Genomic DNA, 14,732 nt, shown 5'->3' with positions numbered 1-14,732 from the left:
AAAAAAAAAAAAAAAGGAGTAAAACACTGCTATGTGGTATAACAAAAATGCAGCTCTAAACTAATAAAAAAAAAAGTGTCCACAAAATGTGACCATACACTGAAGTTTGTCAAAACAAAAATAAACAGTTCATATTGTTATGGCCCCTTTCACACAGGCAGACCATTCAGATCCGACGGTCCGTTCCCATCCGATTCCTCCATAGAGATGTATGGGGAACTGATAGCTGTGTCTCTGCACATAGTGCGAGAAAAGCTGTCATCCTCCTGCTCAGCGGGGGGTCGATCCCCCGCTGAGATAAACGGACGGACAGTGTGAAAGGGGCCTTAGGGTGTAAAAAAAGTGCTCCACTTCAGTCTATACCCAAGGCTTGGAAACACCCGTAGTGCCAATCCTTCACCAATGGTAAAAATACACACTTACCAGAGGGATATGCTATTAATCGAACAGGATTGGTGCTTTGTGTAAATGACATCCAGCATCACCACTGTCGCTCCACAGATGGCAGGAGTAGACTGCTCTATTCCACTCCACCAGGGGATAGTACCAGAGTTATCAGCATGGACTCACCAACCAAAAAACAAAATTTTGCTCATAGTGTAGTATTTCCAATTATACATTAAAAACATCCAGTATAAAAACAAATATCGCGTTCAAACTTACATAAGGGGCGGCCAAACCTGCAGACAATGGCGGAACGACCTCTAGCCCTTCACAATATAGTTGTGAAAGACTAGGAAGTAGTTCTACCATTCTCTGCAGGCCCTTATGCAAATTTGAAAGCGGCATTTGTTTTAATACTGTTTTTTTTTTTATGTACTATTTTTACTGCAGTGTGTTATATGCCCCATAATGCCCATCCACGGGCATAAATAGCCCCTCATATGCACTTGTACCCGATCCAGCAACACATTGGCTGTATAGCTTGTCCACAGGTCAAACTTCTGCCAGCCACGTCCGTGCAATACTCTCTATGAACCCTAAGGGAAGTTCAGGGTTCTTTAAAGCAAGGAGAAGGACTTCTCAATAGGAGTGAAAAGAGCATGCATTAACTTCATCAGCATTTTGGCCAAAGATGCAGTTCTAGTTTTAGACCAAAATGAGCATAAAAAGCCAAGGCACCAAGAACTACATTGCAAACATTTTGCAGAAGTTCACAAAAGATATATAAAGCCAGTGAGTTACTCAGGGCTTCAAACTCCACCCACAACTAGCCACGACTTGAGACTGTGCGGACCTTTTAAAAGCCAGCTCTGTAAAAAAAAAAAAAAAAAAGTTTAGGATGAGCACAACCCGTTTATGACTGCCTAACATGTGTGTGTTAGCAAAAGGGTGGGCTTTAACGCCCACACCCGCATATATGCTGCACACCCCCAACACAAAGCTGGCAAAAACAGCTCTTGATCTGGGGTACAAAAATAAATAAAAAAAAAAAACAGTAGCTGACGCGACCAGCTTTTGATCATGTGACCACTGAGACAGGGGTCACATGTTTGCCAGTCTCTTCTGCCCCAAGCATTTATACCCATTTAAAGTAATACAGGAGCAGTCGGAAAGGGGATAAAACGTTAATGGTGACATTTTTAAAAATTCATTTAGGCTGCATTCACATGTCAGCGTATTGATCGCGGGCAGAATCGCCGCGATTCTGCCCGCGATCCGGAAATCATTGCAAATTGTGGGACGCCTGTGCGTTGCCCGTGATTTGCAATAGCACCCCAAACGCTGTGTGATGTTGCCGCGATTTCCGCCTGCCGAATCACGGTAACATCGCGCAAAAAAAAAAAAATTGCGGGACGCATTACGCTCCAAAGAAGCTCTTGTACTTTTTTGGTGGTAATGTGTCCCGCGATTTTTTGTTTGTGCGATGTTACTGCGATTCGGCAGGCGGAAATCGCGGCAACATCGCACAGCGTTTGGGGTGCTATTGCAAATCACGGGCAACGCACAGGCGTCCCGCGATTTGCAATGGTGTCCGGATCAATGCGCTGACATGTGAATGCAGCCTTAAGTCACGTGCTACCTTTAGAAGGCCATAACAAAAAGGTTTCACTTGTTATTTATTTTTAATTCTGACTAGTAGGGGAATATGACACCATTATATGACTTCTCAAAGGCCCCAGTAGCTGGGCAAAATGGAAAGCGGTTTGGAACCTTCTCTCAAAGTCCAAGAGATACAAGAAGCAAGCAAATGATTCAACAGGACAGCAACCACAGAACCCTGACTTATCAGATCAGGGTGGATGTGAGTTTTAACCTATTTGCATATTAGAATTGCCAATCATGTAAATCATGAACACACTGTAAGCACAAAGGACACAAATGTTTACAAAAAAAAAAAAAAAGTATAGCCATGGTTAGCCCCTCACTTGAATTATTATCAATGTCTGCAGTTTAAACAAGAAACTTATCAGATTTTTAGAAAAGCTTTATGGTCAGGTGCTATATTTCCTGTTTTTACATCAGCAACAGCAGTGTAGGAGACACGTGTATGAAACTACGTAAATAGTACACTTCTATTTCTTTTCAGACCACACCGCCATTTTGTGTAAAATGTGTTACTCTTAGGAGAAATTCACACCATCATCATCTGGAAGCCACAAGCAACATTTACATCCTCAGTGCAGATAGAACAGAGGGAAATTATTTTATAAAACCAGTGCCATCATCAACTGTGTGATTAAATGATAGTTTACAAGAGCAGAAGTCTAAGGCCTCATTCACACCAGCACTGTCAAACCTGCTTTTCAAGGACATTTCTAAAAGCAAATCAATGCATTTAATGATTTTTAGTGGTGTTTTTACCTGTGTTTAGAGAAAAAAAAATACCATGTCCAGGATTCAGATACTCTAATACTCTACACACGCACCTTAAAGTCAAGAACATCTAAGTGCATAAACAAGTGATCTGGGAGGAATAAAAGTGGGTTCTTCTTTAGTTAATTCTCCTGCGTTTAGAAAAGCTAAACATGCCACTGGTATCGAGGCCTAACTCCATACTTCGATACATTTGACAAATAATGGCCACTAGAGATGACAATGGAATGTTTTGCATAACTTGTAATGTGGCCATGTGAACATTCCATTGTCAAACGTAGACCACTACAGACAGACAACATGGCTGCTAGGAAATAATTGGAACATTTCCTGTTGAGCACAATGAGACTTCACTTTAAACTGCAGAAGCTTACCAGTATAGCAGCTGTAATAAGATACTGTTAACTATAATCTTCCTGCCCTGCCTTACAATATCTGCTGTGGTAAAGCTGAACTTTGGGCTGGAAAAAACATGTCCTTGCAGTGGGCCCCCCTTCACACTGCACAGGAGGGTACAGGAGCATCAGGGCAAGTAACACTGCATTTTCCTCTAACCCCACATTCGTCAAACAAGGCCCTCATGCCAAATCCGGCCCACCAGGCCTTGTCTCCACGTTCAGGCTCGCACCCAGATTTGCAGCCTGAACTCCATTCCGCCCCCTCCTTCCCCCAAAAGCATTGTTTTTACAAGGTATGGCTTTGCTCTCAGCAACTCCTGGATCTAACAGATCCCTGCACACACTCATGATGGGGACATAGCTCCAGAGTCAGAGAGAGAACAATCTCCCTGCAAAGCGAGGCCAAGCGGCCTACACAGGGGGGTACTATAGCAGAATACATGGGTAGTAGAGCCGCCTACACTGGGAGGGGATGGGTATGACCTCTGTGCATAGCGCACCCCTGAACCCTGCATTCTTGTATGCAGTGCACCCCAGAGTTCTATGTTTGAGAAGATACATAGTCTTACAGATACAACTGGCCCTTTAAGGGCATTCATGATGGTGATGTGGCCCGACTGGCCCTTTAAGGGCATTCATGATGGTGATGTGGCCCGCGCTTAAATAGAGCTTAACACCCCTGCTTTACCACCTAGACCCCTGGTGCCCAACCTGCCTTTCTCTGCAGACACCAACCTGTGTTTCCCAGCTGCCCTGTTGCAGCAGTGATCTCTAGCAGTCTCATGTAATGTGTCTCTAGTAGCATGTTTCCAGTCTCTAACAACTTCTATATCATTTCAGCAGGCTCTGACCATCTCCTGTATCATGCCCACAGTCTTTGACCATAACCTGTTGTGTGTCTGCTGTCTGACACTGGGGCCTTTTGGCAATGCCAGGGGCTAAACTCAAAGCTCCCCATATGGACCACCTAGCACTTAACCCTTGAAGTGCAGGGAGACCCCCACTGCAAAAGGCATTTATCCTTTCAATCACAAAGATCACCTTAAAAAAAATGTAATCCCATGCAAAGAATATAAATGTTCAAGAAATTTGCAGAGAAGGCGGCCCAAATGTATTCCCTGTTCTAAGCAGAAAAAGGGAAGGAAGGGTTTGACCACACATGCCAAGTTACAAAGTACATTACAGCAGGACCCGGTGACTGAGAACAGGCAGAGTTCACCACTCATAGCTCTTGGTTGAAAGTTTACCAGCATGCTTGACATTTGTCACTACCCAATAAATGAAGGCTCTCTTTTAATGGAATATGCTCTTCACCATTTTTCATCATTTATTCTAGGTTTGTGCTGTTGATCTCCCACATACATTGTGCAGCCACTTCCTATCTACACATATAAACCCAAACAATGTCAGTATTTAACCTCTCCAGTGCCAGTTTACTTATGTAACAATGGACCATGCCAGTATAATGTGCTTTGAAACAGCCAGTAGCAGTGTCCACTGGAAGAGTAGAGACAGGGAACTTTGGGAGACAGGAATAGCACTGGCCTTCTATGATAGGAAGTTGCCTAAACAAGGACATTCATGGCAGGATCACCAGGTATTTTCATGAACGATGCAACTTAAAAAAAAGTTTTTGAAATGACAAGTCTAATCTCAAGATTTTAGTGGTAGGGCTTACATCTATTTAAATTGCAGGAATAAGGCCTGGCCTAAAAAAAAAAAAAAAAAAAGACTGCCTTGACTATATGACATTCTGCAACTGTGAATAGTAATGAATACATTTCCAGAACAAGTAAGGCTTCCACTTCTAGCATGGCTGGAATTTTTATTGGAACTTGGAGGTAGCTCACACACCTAAAAATTAAAGCCCAACTCCAGGCAAAAAAATTATTTCCCATGCAGCACTGCAAGGGTCAACTGCTTGTTTTGTCTAGGAGTGAGCAGAAAGCTTTTTACTCACCCGATCCTTCAGAAAACAACGCTACCCCATGGTCCTGCCGTAGACCGTTCCTGGTCTATAGAACCTGCTCTGGGCTTGATGACCTCAGGAACAGTCCACTATTAAAGACCTCTAGTCGTGGGGGGATGGGGTAAAGGCAGGGGCTGCAGGGACCAGTCTTGTGCTGGGAGGATGAGAGCATTGGTTCTCAACTTCAGTCCTCAAATACCACAAGTGACCGTGTTTTCAGGGTTTCCTTTACTTTGCACAGCTGCTTTAAATCGATATTGATGAGAGCTATTTTATCGAAGAGAAGTTCCCAAAACATGGCCTATTGTGGGTACTTGAGAACTGAGGTTGAGAACCACTGGATTGGAGTGCATCTCTACTCTTCCCCAGACAAAAAAAAAAAAGGAGCTGGTAAGCTGCGCAGTGTGGGCACAGCCCCACTGCATGGAAAAGAAAAAAAAAAAAGAAAAACCTATATTTTCGCCTGGAGTTCAGCTTTAAAGTTAGCAACTAATCTTTGTGAGCAGATTTCAGAACCAAAGCGTGATGATGGGTGTGGTACTTTGATTTTAGTGCATATGGTAAGTGTTTTTATGAGCATTCTATATGTTGCTATTCATACAGCTCTACAAGTAAGGTAATACATCAAACAAAGAATGTTAGGGGACAGCATTGAGCCAGAATATAAAATGGGTAAGGCTGAACCAACAAAGCTAAATTGAAAAGGGAACATAAAGGATATGCGAGGATCCTAAACAGGCAAAGACAATGGCAGATAAAAATTGGGTGCAGAATAGATCACTCATGATGTTATTGTGAGCCGTACCACCAAATACTGTCAAACAGTGACACAAGCATAACACAAAGCACTTTGCCCCCTATGACAAAGAAACACAAAGTTACATTATGAGCAGGAAATATCTATTGGTGTAGGTAAAAATGGACTGGCTGGATGATCAATTAAGCCAATAAATTAGCGACAGCTACCAAAAAAATACAAAAACAAAACTGACATGAACACATTCCGTGCGGAACTAAAAAAACGATACTATAGGAAACACGTGCACCTGTCCATAGACTCAAAATCACACAGATTTTAAATTATCTACATTTTTCAGTTATTCAAGTATAACTTTCAAATCTCAAAGGCTCCCGCCTGAAAGCAACCGCCACGTCTTTAAACTAAAGTGAATCCGAAGTACTACCATAGGAGAATTTTAAAAAGAAGTACCTGCAAAAAAACTGAACACTTTCCCGTTCTAAGGCCTAAACTACTGATCTTCACTCTCCACTGTGGACAAAAAAATAAATCTCTGCATTCAACACACTTCCAGGAGTGCCAGATGTCCATGCCCCCCCCCCCCCCCCCCCCCCCCACTGAGTGCTGTGGTTCCATATGACACCTCCTTACATCATTACAGTGTCCTATAGTGACAAAGGGCTCTGGTAGAAGAGACCACAACATTCAGTGGGGAACACAGGAATCTGACACTCCAGGAAGTGCCAGATGCAGAACACTCTTCACAGGAAGTGCTAGATGCAGAACACTCTTCAGGCTGAGGTACCTCTTGTAGAGAGCAAAAATTAGCAGCCTAGTCCAACTATTAGGCTGGGTTTACACAAATGTGAATCAGATGCCTCTTTTAACCACATCAAATTCAAATATGTAAATGGGACCGGATTTCAATGGAGCTGGTTCACACATGTCCAGAGTGGCCATGGTCTTTTACTGAAAAGGGTCCTGTGCGATTTTGGGTCCGGTTTAGGTGTGAATTCAAGTAAAAATGTGCACCTGAACCGGTAAACAAAACTGCACCGGCCTCCAGACTGCAAACCCCAGCCAGACATGTATGAGCCTAGTCTTGGTGTTCTTTGTTTCTTTTCAGAGTCACTTTGAAGTGGAAAAACCACAGCATGCGCAGCCAGCCTTTGCCATAATACATACACATTTGAGGTCTGAGCTCCCTGTAAACCACTTTATCACCACTGGTGCCATGCTATACCCCTTCTCTTCTGGGTCTGCCATCTTCTCAATTCACGCATGGGGCAGCCACCGATGATGTAACAGCACCTGGCTCCAATCCAGATACCAAAACAGTATGCTGTACTACGCATGCACTGTGGTCAGCGTATAGTTTTTAAAAAAGGGGCCAGTGGGCAAAGCTGCCCATACATGGCGTGAATTTCATCAAATTCCTTCTGGAAAGGTCAAATTCCATGGCCCTGCTCCGCTCAACAGACTTTTGTTAAAGAGGTTGTCAGAAAATTGCGCTGCTTGAGTATTTTGACAACCGCTGGCGTAAACCGTCAGAATACATTAACCTGTCAGAAGGGATTCATCCATCTGCACTGTGACGCACTGATAGAGGAACCTAGTAAAGTGGTTCTAAATCCAAGACATTTTTTACCTTGGGGCCAGTTCGCACATGTACAAAGGTAAATCGCAGAGCAGCCAGATCGATTTAACGCTCTAGCCGCCCTACGATAGATAGGGGGCAGTGTGGTGCCGTACCGTCCCTTTTTTTTTTGTACAAAATGTACACTTCATTCACTGCTAAGTTCGGCATCGCGATGCGCTGTGTGATCCAGGCCGGTGCGCTGCGTTAAAATGCAGCACGTCTACATTTTAGCACTACGCTAGGTTGCATTGCAGTGCGAATAGGACACAATAGAAACAAATGTTTCTAGACTGTGCCTGTGGTGACAAACGCTTAACCATGTGGTAAAACGTCTGTTACTGCACATAGTGTTAATTGGCCCTTCTAGATGCCAAGGCGGGCATTTGGGTCATGTGACTGCTGTGACTGGCTGTCCCAGCAGTCACATGATCGGAAAGTTCCCGATCACAAGTATGCATTAGGAGCTTTTTAGATTGTGACAGTGCTGGGAGTGTGCTCTCAGCACGGTTTTGTATATATGTAGCCTCTTGGCGTTTAAGAGGAAGTAAACTTCCTTCTCTTGCTTTTACCTATAGGTAAGCCTATAATAAGGCTTACCTATAGGTAGTATAAACATGCCCGTTTAGGAGATATTTACATTGCATGCAGCCAGTGACATCACTGGCGCATCGGCTCTGAAGGAACAGCCAGCCATGCCGTTCCTTCAGAGCCCTGTGCCATTAACGCATGCGTGGGAGTGATGTCATCGCAGCTCCGACCAATCACAGGGACAGAGTCCGTGAACCTGGAAGCAAGATGGGTGAAGATGGAGGAGCCTGAAGCGCTGACTTCTCGGCATGGAGGGCGTAATTTTCAGGTAAGTTTAACATAACGTGCTAATATGGGATGCATACTAGCACATTATAACTTTAACCCACAAATACCCCCCGCCCCCCCCCAAAAAAAAAATCTCTAGCGGTTTACAACCGCTTTAAAGCCCGCCAGTCGGGAGGCCACATATATGTTCGTGTGTGTGGTCAGCAGAAGAGGTTAAAGGAGAAGTCCACCCTAAAACTAAAATCTTTGCATCTATAGATCTCCACGTTCTAACACTAACCTATCTAGTCACTCCAAAACAATATGGTGATACCACCTTTCTCCTGCGCTTAGAATTCAAGCTCCCCGACCACACTTCCCACGGGACTCACATATGGCGTCTCAGATGGCTAGAGTCTTGCTGCCCAAAAAGGACTGGGGTAGTCCAACAGTACTACAGGAAAAAAGGGCGCACAACCTAGTGCATTATCCTCAATAATAGGCTGTCCTGTTATGATGGCGGCTGACGCGTTTGAGGCTCAGCCTCTTCCTGTGTGCCTCGAAACGCATCAGCCTTCATCATAACAGGACTATGGACTAATACATGGACTATTCCTGACACTGGAGCGATTGAGCTTGATATGACTATTTTCTACTTTTGTTTGCGAGTAGCCATTTTATATGTTGTACTAATAAAGCCTATTATTGAGGATAATGCGCTAGGTCGGTGCGCCCTTTTTTTGTTTATTTTTGCCTGACTAACCTATCTAGCCCTGTAAAGAAGAAATCCGCATACTTACCTTTTTTTTAAAGCCGATCCAACCCGATCTCCAGCGGCAGAAGCTCTGCAGAGGACACGGCTGTAAAAAGAATGGGATTAGATGTAACCCATAGGGTTAGTATGGGGCTTCTGCTGTTGGCTGTGTCCTCTGCATCCACCTCCACAGTGAAGCCGTGGCTGACAACAGTGTGGGGTCGGGTTGGATCGGCTTTAAAAAATGGTAAGTATACTGATTTTTTTTTTTTCTTTACAGGGGTAGATGGGTTAGTGGTTAGAACGTGGAGATCTATAGATGTAGGGATTTTAGTTTTAGGGTAGACTTATCCTTTAATGTGCTTCCTGCATTAAGGTAAAAAATTATTTAGGACTAACTGTGCTCCTCCCTCCATCTAAGCACTTACCTGACTCCTGGATCGATCCAGCGCTGTCCACACAGGGACTGGCAGGCAGCAGTGTGAGCCATTTGGTCCTGCTGCGATAAGTCAAATTTAGTGAGGAAGGAGCGGGGCCAAACCACGGGGTGTGTGTGTCAGTCAATAGATGCCAAAGCCCAGCTCAGCATCAAGTCTGCACCTCTCTACCCATAGCAAGTGGCTTGCTATGGGGACATATGGAGAAGACGAGGAGTACACAGTGCTGGCAGGGAGAATGCAGAAGAGGTGGATTAGGGACAAGTATAAAAAAAAAAAGCCTTTAGAACCACTTTCAGATTTGTTTAGTTCCTAAAGAGATCTATACATATATGGCCAGCTTTGATAAAAGTTTTCTGGCCAAGGTAGCCTTCTAAATCCTCTGACAAGATCCTCGTCTAGTTGGGAAGGTTTCCTTTAAGGGTGACGGCGTGCCATCTTTGTGAATGGAGCCCCCTATTTAACAACAAGCTAGCCCTTGTTCGAATCACTTTCAGATTTGTTTAGTTCCTAAAGAGATCTATACATGAATGTCCAGCTTTAGTAAGAGTTTTCATGCCAGGGAGCCTTCTGAACCCTCTTCTATGACAAGATCCTTCCTAAAGAAATCTATACATGTATGGTCAGCTTTAGTAAGAGTTTTCTGGCTGAGGAGCCTTCTGAGCCCTCTTCTATGACAAGCTCCTTCTAGTCGTGAAGGTTTCATTTAAGGGCGACGGCGTGCCATCTTTGTGAATGGAGCCTCCAATTTAATATCGAGCTAGCCCTTGTTAGAACCACTTTCAGATTTGTTTAGTTCCTAAAGAAATCTATACATGTATGGCCAAGCTTTAGTAAGAGTTTTCTGGCTGAGGAGCCTTCTGAGCACTCTTCTATGACAAGATTCTTCTTCTAGTCAGGAAGGTTTCCTTTAAGGACGACAGCGTGCCATCTTTGTGAATGGAGCCTCCTATTTATTAAGCTAGCCCTTGTTAGAACCACTTTTATGCCTCGTTTCCACTGAGTGGTACGGTTCAGTACGGTACGGTTCAGAACGGTACACATTGCGTTTCCACTGCCAATAGTACCCTTTCATGATAGGCGTGGTGTAGCAGGAAAGCTGTGATAGACAATTCTCTGTCAACCAATCAAAGTTCTGCAGAGTGTAGCTCCACCCTGTTGGTACGGTACTAATGTGCTTGGTACCCCAATGAAAGGGTACCAAAAAGCGGTACGGTACGGTTCGGAATTAGGGTACCATTCATAATGGAAATGGCATAAATAGCGTACTGTACCGTACCGAACCGTACTAGAAAGCTCAGTGGAAACGAGCCATTAGATTTGTTTAGTTCCTAAAGAAATCTATACATGTATGGCCAAGCTTTAGTAAGAGTTTTCTGGCGGAGGAGCCTTCTGAGCCCTCTTCTATGACAAGATCCTTCTAGTCGGGAAGGTTTCCTTTAAGGGCGACGGCGTGCCATCTTTGTGAATTGAGCCTCCTATTTAATAACGAGCTAGCCCTTGTTAGAATCACTTTTAGATTTGTTTAGTTCCTAAAGAAATCTATACATGTATGTCCAACTTTAGTAAGAGTTTTCACACCAGGGAGCCTTCTGAGCCCTCTTCTATGACCAGATCCTTCCTAAAGAAATCTATACATGTATGGCCAAGCTTTAGTAAGAGTTTTCTGGCGGAGGAGCCTTCTGAGCCCTCTTCTACAAAAAGATCCTTCATCTAGTCGGGAAGGTTTCCTTTAAGGGCGACAGCGTGCCATCTTTGTGAATGGAGCCTCCTATTTAATAACAAGCAAGCCCTATTTTCCTAAACATGCTCTTTCAAGTCACAAACAAGTGACAACATCCCCTCCAATGTTGAGCAGCTGTGGCCCCTCCCCCTGTGACATATAGATATGGACTCCCCCAGTCTCACCATTCACAAAGAATGACCACATCCTCCCAGGCACTGGCCACATTCCCAGCCCACAGACAACTAGTTTGAGGTGCAGGAAAGACATAAGTACAGACCTGGGGCCCCGACACCAACCTTAGGGCCCCCCCATTCCCTCCCCTCACCTCAGCAATCTGATCCCTGTACAGGGCCAGTCCTAGGCCCACAGCACAAGCCTTCCACCCCACAAAGCCCCTGATGTGTCACGGCAGTCTCCGGCTACGCGGGAAAGGCAGCAGCCCGTACCACAGTCATCGATTAATGGCACCATTGTGGGGGCACCTGGACAAGTTTCCTTTCACGTAGTCGCCTTCATTCGCTGCCCCCCCTCTCTCTAGCTCCCGTAACAATAGAGGCCTCAAAACATGAGCAGGGGGGAGGACCCAGCCTCGGAGACCGGCCCCCTTTTCTAACACCCGTCTCCCCCCTTCCGGAGCTGTAAAAGCACGAAAGAACGACGGGCGGCGGACGTTTAGGGTTCCGGGGGGCGACCTGTGACAAAACGGAGGTTATACTCACGGGCGGAGCGGGAGGATGGAGTCGGATTAGGTCAGTGTTTCTCTCAGCCCCCGGAGCCGTCTCCCTGCCGCTGCCTATCACTCCGACAACATGGCGGCGCACTGGGGGGACTCGGAGCAGCCTCGGTGCATGATGGGAAGAGGAGGAGGAGAGAGGACTGGGAGCCTAGTTACCATGGTAACCCTGCGGCCTGCCGGGAAAGCAGGCAGGGTTAGGAGCATTATGTAGGGAGATTTCGCTCGGTGTAAAGTGTTATTGTTTGTGCCAGGCACATACAGGGCAGCCTCGCAGGGGCACGAGTGCCAAAGACAGCTCTGTGAGGAGAGAGGTGCCTGCACCAAGTAGCAGCCAGGAAAAGAACTTCTCCATATTCTACAGTAGAGGTGGTGTCAGCACCCATTCATGGAAATACAATCCATCCCTGAATAAAGTTTAGTTGTTAAAGCAAACAATAATAAACAGTTAATAATATGGAACTTTACCCATAACAACTTGATTAAAAAACAAAACAAAACGCATTCTACATTAACCACTTCACCCCCGGAAAGGTTTTACCCCCTTCCCGACGGCACTGCGTTGCTTTAACTGACAATTACGCGGTCGTGCGACGCTGTACCCAGATAAAATTAATGTCTTTTTTCCCCACAAATAGAGCTTTCTTTTGGTGTTATTTGATCACCTCTGCAGTTCTTTTTTTTGCACTATAAACAAAAAAAAGAACCACAATTTATGAAAAAAAAGCAAAACAATTTTTACTTTCTGCTATAAAACATAACCAATAAAAAAAAAAAATAATAACAAAAATCACATTTCTTTTCATCAATTTAGGCCAATTTGTATTCTGCTACATATTTTTGGTAAAAAAAAAAAAAACCTAATAAGTGTATATGGATTGGTTTGCGCAAAAGTTATAGTGTCTAAAAACTATGGGATACATTTATTATTATTATACAGGATTTATATAGCGCCAACAGTTTGCGCAGTGCTTTACAGTGTGGGGGAAGACAATACAGTTACAGTACAATTCAATACAGGAGGAATCGGAGGGCCCTGCTCGTTAGAGCTTACAATCTAGAAGGGAGTTCCAAGTGAAACAAAAGGCAATAACCGAGGGAAATGGGCTGATGGAGAAAATGGAGGTACATTTGTTAGGTGTTGAGGATAGGCTTCTCTGAAGAGGAGGGTTTTCAGAGATCATCTAAAAGCTAATAGAGTAGGAGATAATCGGACAGATAAGGGTAAGGAGTTCCATAGGATTGGAGAGGCTCTGTTAAAGTCCTGGAGGCGAGCATGGGAGGAGGTGACAAGGGAGCTAGAGAGCAGGAGGTTTTGAGAGGAACGAAGAGAGCGATTAGGTTGGTATTTTGAGACGAGGCTGGTGATGTAGTTGGAGGCTAAGCTGTGGATTGCTTTGTAAGATGTTGTTAGTATTTTGAATTTAAGTCATTGGGTGAGTGGAAGTCAGTGGAGGGCTTGACAAAGAGGAGCAGCGGACAGTGAGCGATTGGTAAGATGGATGAGTCTGGCGGCAGCATTCATGATGGATTGAAGGAAGGATAGCCTGTGTAGAGGTAAGCCAATGGACTTTTTATAGTTTTTACTAGTAATGGCGGCAATCAGCGATTTTTAGCGGGACTGCAACATTGCGGCGGACAAATCTGACACTAAGTGACACTTTTTGGGGACCAGTGACACAAGTACAGTGATCAGTGCTAAAAAAAAAAAAAATGCAGTTACTGTATAAATTACACTGGCAGGAAAAGGGTTAACACCAGGGGCGATCAAGGGGTTAAGTGTGCTCCTGGGGAGTGCTTTCTAACTGTGAGAGAGTGGATGCACTAGAGGAAAATTTGGCACCTTTTGAGGGGAGGGGGGGAGCGGGTACCTGGTTTTGACAGGTACCGCTACCACTTCCAGATCTGTTTGCCGCAGCGAAGTGAGCCGGAAGTTCGCCCCCCTCCTCCAATCCCCCCCCACCCCTCTGCAGCTGAACCATTAAGAAAGCGCAGCCCAATTTATGCATGCGCAGTAGGAAACCGGCTTTACAGTTGGTGCCCCTTAGCCAAGATGGCGGCGGCAGCATCTGAGAGCCTATTCAAGAATTAGCCCGCTGGATGCCTAGATAGGTAAGTACCCTAATAGTAAAAGTCAGCTGCTACAGTATTTATAGCTGCTGATGTTTAATTTTTGTAAGGGGGGGTTGGAACTTTACGCATGACAACTTGATTAAAAAAAAAATGTATTTAGCAAAGAGCATACATTCCACATTATTTATTATGCTACCAAAATTATTATATGCTATAAATTGCATCCAGTATTGCTCCTTTCTCTTCTTGCTGGAGGTTGCCATTTTGCTGAATCCCAGAGTCCCGGCATTTATTTATGAAGTGGAACTAAACCCATCAATTTAACAGTTTCAAAAAACAGTTACATTTCTGGAATTCTGAGATTGCTAACTGTCACATTTGCCTGTGTCTTCAACCAAACTGTCAAACCATCAAATGGCATGTGTGATGACTGATCACATGTACAGTACCATGGCAGTTGCAGATTAAACAGAAGCACCTTCCTTGGCTGTCAGCAGATCGAACTCTTCGAACTTGGCAGTGCCTAAAAATGGAGAGCAACTGAGCATGTGCAGAATAGGGTGAGACAGTATTACAGGAATTTATTTTTAATGTTTTACATAGCTACACCTGCAAAAGCAGCCAGCCTGAAGTCATCAAGCTGAACCTAATT

General features: G+C 44.5%; 1 protein-coding gene across 6 annotated transcripts in view; it reads right to left on the bottom strand.

The window, feature by feature from the left end:
* Positions 1-12,141, bottom strand: part of PUM1 (pumilio RNA binding family member 1) — a 137,418-nt gene extending 125,277 nt beyond the window's left edge. For all 6 annotated transcript variants that reach the window (XM_082247703.1, XM_082247704.1, XM_082247705.1 and 3 more), the window contains exon 1: positions 11,994-12,141. The gene's annotated coding sequence lies outside the window, so the exon portion shown is untranslated. The remainder of the gene's footprint in view (positions 1-11,993) is intronic.
* Positions 12,142-14,732: the final 2,591 nt, after the last annotated feature.

This window comes from Pelophylax lessonae, assembly GCF_965119305.1.
Source record: "Pelophylax lessonae genome assembly, chromosome: 2".
Taxonomy (NCBI): Eukaryota; Metazoa; Chordata; class Amphibia; order Anura; family Ranidae; genus Pelophylax; species Pelophylax lessonae.
This window is presented reverse-complemented; position numbering and strand designations above follow the sequence as displayed.